At 35.0% G+C, this 7,303-nt stretch overlaps 1 non-coding gene across 1 annotated transcript; it reads right to left on the bottom strand.

The window, feature by feature from the left end:
* Positions 1–6,850: 6,850 nt before the first annotated feature.
* Positions 6,851–6,970, bottom strand: LOC128563006 (small nucleolar RNA SNORA32). Its single transcript, XR_008373683.1, has one exon. It is a non-coding gene; the product is annotated as a small nucleolar RNA SNORA32 (small nucleolar RNA).
* Positions 6,971–7,303: the final 333 nt, after the last annotated feature.

Raw genomic sequence — 7,303 nt, 5'->3', positions numbered from 1 at the left:
CTTTTCTTTAAAATTTATTCTTCTCAATTTGAGACTATCATGTTCAGTAATTGGATTGAATGTTTAATTGCTCCATATTTCAATCAACAGTCTATTTGAAACCACAAGTCAATCAAATGCATATTCTGGTAATGTACTTTATATTATTTTTATGTACCTACAAATACGTAAGTATGTATATTTTTTTATATTATAATGGAAGCTTAGCATTTTTAGTTAATTATGAAATAGATTGCATTGTTTCCTTAGGGATGCTGTAACAAAATATCACAACATGAGGTCTCAAATAACAGAAATGTATTATGAGAAAGTTCTGGAGGCTGGAGGTTAAGATAAGGTGTTGACAAGGCTGGTTTTTTCTGAGCACTGTAAGGGAGTATTCAATGCCTCTCCCCTAACTTGTGGTGGTTTGGCAGCACCTTGGAGGTTCCCTGACTTGTAGACACATGGCCTCATCTCTGCCTTTATCTTCACATGGCGTTTTCCCTGTGTGCATGTCTGTCTCCAAATTTCCCCTTTATAAGGACGCCAGTCATGTTAAATCAGGGGCCCACCCTCCTCTAGTATGGCGTCATCTTCATATTTGTCTGCAACAAACCCTATTTCAAAATAAGATCATTGAGGTACTGGGAGCCAGGACTTCAACATGCAAATATTCAAACATGCAATTGTGCCCATAACAAAAGGTTGATTTTTCTGGTTGCAGCTGTCATTGTTGTTTGGCAGGTCCGGGCTGGATTCGAACCCGCCAGCTCAGGTGTATGTGGCTGGTGCCTTAGCCACTTGAGCCACAGGCGCCGAGCCAGGTTGATTTTTCTGAAAAAGGGAATGTTTGGTATCATAGAAAGATGGAGTTGGGAGGAAGTTTAGCAACCCATACATCTTTCAGATGAAAATACCTCAGCCCAGAGAAGTTAAGTTACCCACAGATCGCATAGCCAGCAGCTGAGTTGGAACTGGAATTCACATACCTAAATCTAAACACAGTGTGCGTCCCATTACTTCGGCTGCACTTTGTATACATACAATAGTGTGCTGGTCGAAATGATTTCATTTAGAAACTAAGTCTTTCTGGTAGGCAAGTTAAATTATGGAATAAGATTTTTAAGGTTTGGACTACATATTCCACATAATTTTTATGAAAATTCTAGAAGCTTTGCAAGAACAATATGTTCCATTATTAAATAACAGTAATACAATCTTTCTCCAATTATTATCTTTTTGATGACACTGAGATGAGAGCGTGGTGCAAAGCACTCTACTTGCATTACCTCAATTTATCTTCACTGCAAATGCAGAGCATTTAAGTCGAATTATTCCCATTTAAAAGACGAGGAAAAAGAGAAAGATGTTAAATAAGTTGAGTAAAGTCATAGCTAGTGTGCAGATGTGCCCACTTGACCTGAAACGTCTTTCCTTTTTAACTATGATAATTTGTCTCACATATTTGATTGTTTACTAATCTGTAAAAATAAAGAGGGAGAAGAGGCCAGGGATAATCATTTTAGACTCAGTTTTCCTGCTGTAAAACGTGACAACCGTATGAGTACAAATGTTCCTTAGGTAAGAGTGTATAAAGGAAAAATTCAAGGCATCAACATTGAACTATTGACGAAACCTATAATTAATATAAAAAATAGTCAATATGTTTGACTAGACAAATAGGAAAAGGTTGTAGAGATCTGACAGTGAAGCAAAGTGGGAAAAGACATTGTCAGAAATCTCATTTTAAATGGGAAGGGGAAAGGCTGTGGAACTAAATTCTGTATTGGAAACAAATCTTACACATTCTTGTCTCACTGGCGCCTGCTCTGCAGCAAATGATTAATAAATACTTTTAATAAGGTTAAAAATGCTTGAATGCAAGCTTTGGATTTAAATATAAGAAGGCATTTTTCATAGAATTTTGGGAACAATAATTGAATGTAAGTGTATCAAACATGCACGGTTTCATAATTGTCTACTACTACTTTTTACTAGTTTTCACGTTTGGAAACATGATCCGCTCAAGAGAGAGTAATACCCAACATTAGTTGAGCATATGCTATATTTCTGGAGCTGTTCTAACTAGTTTATAGACAACATTGCATTTAATGCTGTCAACGAATTTATGATGTGGGTACTATTTTAATCACGATTTTATGAGGAAATAATGAAGAACATGATGTTTAGAAGTCACACAGTAAGGGGTCCACTGAATTATTATGAGCAATCACTCTTAACCACTGATTTCACTAAGGAAGAAGAAATGTTACAAGAGGACTTTAGTTCAGTTTTTTTTCTCACCTAGCATAGCACTTGGCAGGTATTTAATAAATGTTGGATAAAGTGAACTGAAGTTTTAAGTTATGTTTTATTAAGGATTGGGTGCACGGAAATGCTCAATAGCACAGGGGAGTCTTCAGAGGATAAAGTCGATGATGCTGAAGAATGAAAAGAAACAGCAGAATCAGGAAGCCTCATCAAGGGAAAAATAATCTCGTTCCCGAGCACAGATAGACAAGGCCACTTTGAGTAAAAAAGAGAAATACCTCATCATCTATTGCTACGTTCCATTAAATATCGAATTTCAGAAATCTGTACAAGAAAGTTAAGTTTATAATAGTCACGAAACCCAAGAAAAGATTTCCTTATTCCTAAAGTTTATATGTTTTACAATCATCTACTTTGGAAAATTTCAAAAATAAACTGTATTTTTAATATTGTATAATGGCAAAAATTTCAACAGTACCTTATTGAAACAAAGTTGCTAATGACCCATATTACTATGAGGCCTGCAGGTGTGTGCGTATTTGTGGGTGTATGGAGAACTATTAAATGCCAAAATATCTTTAGTAAGACTGTGAGATACCAGAAGATATATAAACAATTGCCTTAATATAATAGACCCACTAAAATATTTGGGCAAGTGTCCAATTTATATTTTGAATATACGTCTATGTTTATTTAGCATTTATTGAGTTTCTGTTATGTGACTGATATTGTATCAGACCCCAGGATGCTCCCATATATATAAAATAAAATAATTAATTTTCTAGTTACAGTTTGTTAAGCCTTTTGTTCATAAACCCTAAAAATACTTAGTTTCACTATTTTTCCCCAATTGGAGAAGTTTGATACCTAATTTGTTCTATGAATATAATTTTTTGTCAAATGTCTCCTGAAAGTTAGATGAAGTATGTTGCCAACCAATACTATACCATTACTTATTATGTTTATTATTTGATTTCAGGAACTGAATAAATAATATAATATACCCTATGTTTTACTTTTTAAAAAAAATTACACTTTAATCCTTAATTCTAATATTAAAGTAGCTTTATACTGTTAGGTTACAAAAAGTTCTGTCCAATACAGAAGTCACACCCTCTCCAACAATGGGCTTAATTCATAGACTGTTAGAACTTAGTGGAGAATATGCAAAGATGAACTTACCTAAAGAACATTAATAATTATTTCTATTAAAAAATGCCTTTTTCAATTAATGCTATCCCAGCAGAGGATAGTATTAATTTAATTTAATTCAGAATTTTGGAAGTACTCTTAATTAACGTGTGAACTGAGTCACTTCACCTACATACTCCTTTATTTATATTCTCCAGTCAGGGGTCCTCAAACTGCAGCCCACGGGTCACATGAGGTGGTGTGATTGTATTTGTTTCCATTTTGTTTTTTTACTTCAAAATAAGATATATGCAGTGTGCATAGGAATTTGTTCATAGTTGTTTATTTTTTAAACTATAGTCTGGCCCTCCAATAGTCTGAGGGACAGTGAACTGGCCCCCTATTTAAAAAGTTTGAGGATGCCTGCTAGCTTCATCAGCTTTCCCGGTTTTATAACATGCAAATTCAAGATATTCTCAAGTTCTCTCCCTCCCTCTGTCCCCAGGCAATAAAAGGCAAAATTCTGTCAATTTTGCTTCTGAAAACAGATGAACTTCATTTCCTTCTCCATTTCTTCCTTAATATGAATGCCCACCTCTAACCTGGACTAGCGTGGGAGTGGGAGTCACTAGCAGCCCCCCTCTCTCTGGTCCACTCTGCTCTTCCAGTCCGTCCTCACTGCACCCATGTTCTAAACCTGACTTGCCATTCCCTGCAGAAAAACCATTTGAGTGCTACTACCCAGAGAATTTGGACCATTTTTTGAATGGAATTCACATAGAGAGAATCGTGGTTTCTGCACTGCACTTTTCAGATCCAGGCATGAATAAAGAAATGATGTCAGTTTAAGTATTTTTACTACAAATTTCTTACTAATACTTATTCAATATTCAAAATTACTCCATCTAGAGTTTTCAAATCCTTTAGAAATATATATGTACATATCACATATGTAATAAACATGCAAATTACATATGTGTACATAAATTTACATTTTATTTTATTTCATAAAACTTGGACATATGCTTAGGAGTAATTCAAAAATGGCCAAGTTATTAGGTTGCAAAAAATGTGGCCTAAATACCCTAGTTTATAATTCAGCAAAGTGCTTGGAGGAGGCACAGCAGGAATGATGAATGGTAAAGATGGGATTATTGCTCAAGTCTCATTTGTGACAGTTGACTTCCGTGATATTTATCTTACATTTTTCTTTTTGGCTGTGTGTGTGAGTGTAATACACTTTATATATTAGCATTGGTCCATCTATTATTATATTGGCAGCAGGAGATTTTCATTGATTAGTTTCTCTCTATTTGCTTTTTCTTTCACTGAACCTTCATGCTGTAATGCAGAAGATTTATTTTCAATGATTTATTAAAATGTAATTCTAAGGTGACTTCTTATCAAGGAAGTAATCTGCAGGCTATCTTTGTTTAAACTTGCAACCTGCTTTGTCAAGGAAAACTGCCAATGAAATTTTCATTATAATAGACAGCTTTTCATAATGAATGAAAAACAGCTATTATGATTGAAAACAAATTGCTCTGAAACATATTCTTTGGAACAATGTGCTGCTTAATTGTATTTTGGAGGAGGGGGAGGCAAAGGCAATTCTATTTAATTGGTTACATTTTTCAGTTCTATAAATTAATTTGCACTACCCAATATCACTTAATTTTTCCCTAGGAAAGCTTTTGCTTGCCCTAGCAATATTATAACTGCTAATTCAATTATACTGAAATTGTTTAATAGAAAATATAATTGCTTATTCATACAGAATACCCATTAAAGAAGTGCAAAAGCGTGAACCCAAGGGTTACTGCATATTAATACTTTGGGAATAAAGATGGGAATGTTGTGCAGAGAAGGTGCCGGCTGATCTTTAATTGTTCATCACCTGCCTCCAAAATAATATGAATGGACCCAAACTAAATGACCACTCATTACAAGTTTCAATTTAGGAGCTTGGCTGGGGTCAGCAGATTGCTTATGCTGATCGCAATGATTTGAAGTTGTGATTACCATAAGCAATTTAAATTTTATTGATCTCCCCTTCTGAAAGTTGTAATTGAGCATAGATGTTGGACCCAGAGCTCTCCAAACTAAATTGTACTCTGAAGCCCTTCCTAGATTCCTGCAAGAATCAATAAGCAGTCAGTCACATTAACAATGAAATAGGTCCATTAACATATGGGGCTATTGGTGAAACTTTATTTAGGAAGGGTGTTAGTTCACTTCATTGTTTTATCAATGAATCTTGGCTGCACAAGGAAAAGTATTGCCTTAATATGTGTAATAAGCTTGTATGAAAATGAAATTATATATTATAAATAGATGGAATATGACTAGGTAGGCCGTGGAGTCCTTATATGAGAGTTGTTGTGATTCATATCATCATTTTACTGTAAACAGAGGTTTCATATGACTGGAATTGCAGCTTGCCTGCTACAGTGCTTTGCGGTAATTTGGAATTTTTATTATTCTTTATTAGATACAAGGTTTCCCTCCATCAAGGTTAAGTACATCTCAAAGTCTTCCATGTTCAGTGGTAAGTAGTGGCTTGTTAGGAAAGCTATATGACTTACCCTCCTGAACAGAGATAGAAAGCCGGGGATTTTAACAAAAATCTAAATAGTTACAAGCAATTTGGGACAGTATTTTATACTTGGAGCACAACTGAGCTTTGTTAAAAACTCTGGCCTACCTATTATTATCAAATTATAAAATGCTTTGAAACTATAAAAGTCTGTTAAAACTTGATGACAAACAGGGCATTGGGAATAAGATTTGTCAATTTGGGGGATGATTAAAGGAATTATTCTCAGCTTTTATCTTTCTGAAATTGATCAGTTAGGATTTTTGTCTTTCATTCACTTCGTTTCCACTCCCTAAGCAAATGATGGATAGTAAACTCTGGGTGATTCTCAAGCTTTTGGAAATTTTAAATCTTAAAAAGTGCAGAGAAAATAATACCATCATCTGAGAAATTTCTTGCTAATCCCATGAAGTTTGAAGTTTCTGGATGGCTTTCTGCAAGAGGTTCTTTACGTTGGTACAATGTGGTGAACAAGTGAAATCCAAAACCTTTATGCCCAATGTTTTTGTCTTAATTAATATAGATAAGCATTACTTTCCTCCTCCCCGTGGGTGGTAGCCTAACCTAAAGATGATATGTGATGTGATATGGGCCATGGGTCATGAATGCTGTAGCATGAATTAATTTAATTATAGTATACACAGCCAAGTTTTCTTTTCTTTTTTTTTTTTTTTTTTTTTTTTTTTTTTTTAGCTCCACAAACCACCTATTTATTAGCTGTCCTGAACAGTTAGCAAGAGATCCAGGCATGCACTGTTTGTTCCTGCTGTAAGACCTATTAGACAATCACAGTTGCTGGCTTTGTATTTCCACTTGGACAGTGTCACATGCAGGCAACGGAGGGAAAACCAGTCTAATAAAGGGTTAATACAATGTCCCCAGTAGGTTGAGTGCTACCAAAGTAGCAGATAGAAAACCTAGTGGAAGTTTTTTTATGGTCATGTCCACAGCAATTGAGAAACTGCATTCTAAAAGCCTTGGTAATGACCACCAAGTTTTATTTTCTCCCTTACTGAGTATCCATGTCTAGTTCACCTGGGGTCATGAATGGCTGAAATATGGGAAAAGAATGTCAGATCAAGATCTAAATAAGGTGGAGAATCTTATCTGATCAAGAATGTGGTGCAGGTTTTTTACCAGAATATCACAGAGAATTATTCTGGAACTCACCCTTGAAGGACATCTTTTGCCCTCATGACCTTGATGGCATACACAAAGCCCAGCAGAATTTAACTTTGAATATGGCCTGGGTCTTATGTCTCTCTATGCAAAAATCCCTATATGGGGGTTTTGCTTTATTTATGATCTAAAACAGGAATAACC

This window comes from Nycticebus coucang, chromosome 12 (assembly GCF_027406575.1).
Source record: "Nycticebus coucang isolate mNycCou1 chromosome 12, mNycCou1.pri, whole genome shotgun sequence".
NCBI classification, from domain to species: domain Eukaryota; kingdom Metazoa; phylum Chordata; class Mammalia; order Primates; family Lorisidae; genus Nycticebus; species Nycticebus coucang.
Note: the sequence above shows the minus strand (reverse complement) of the source record. Positions and strands in the feature narration are given on the sequence as shown.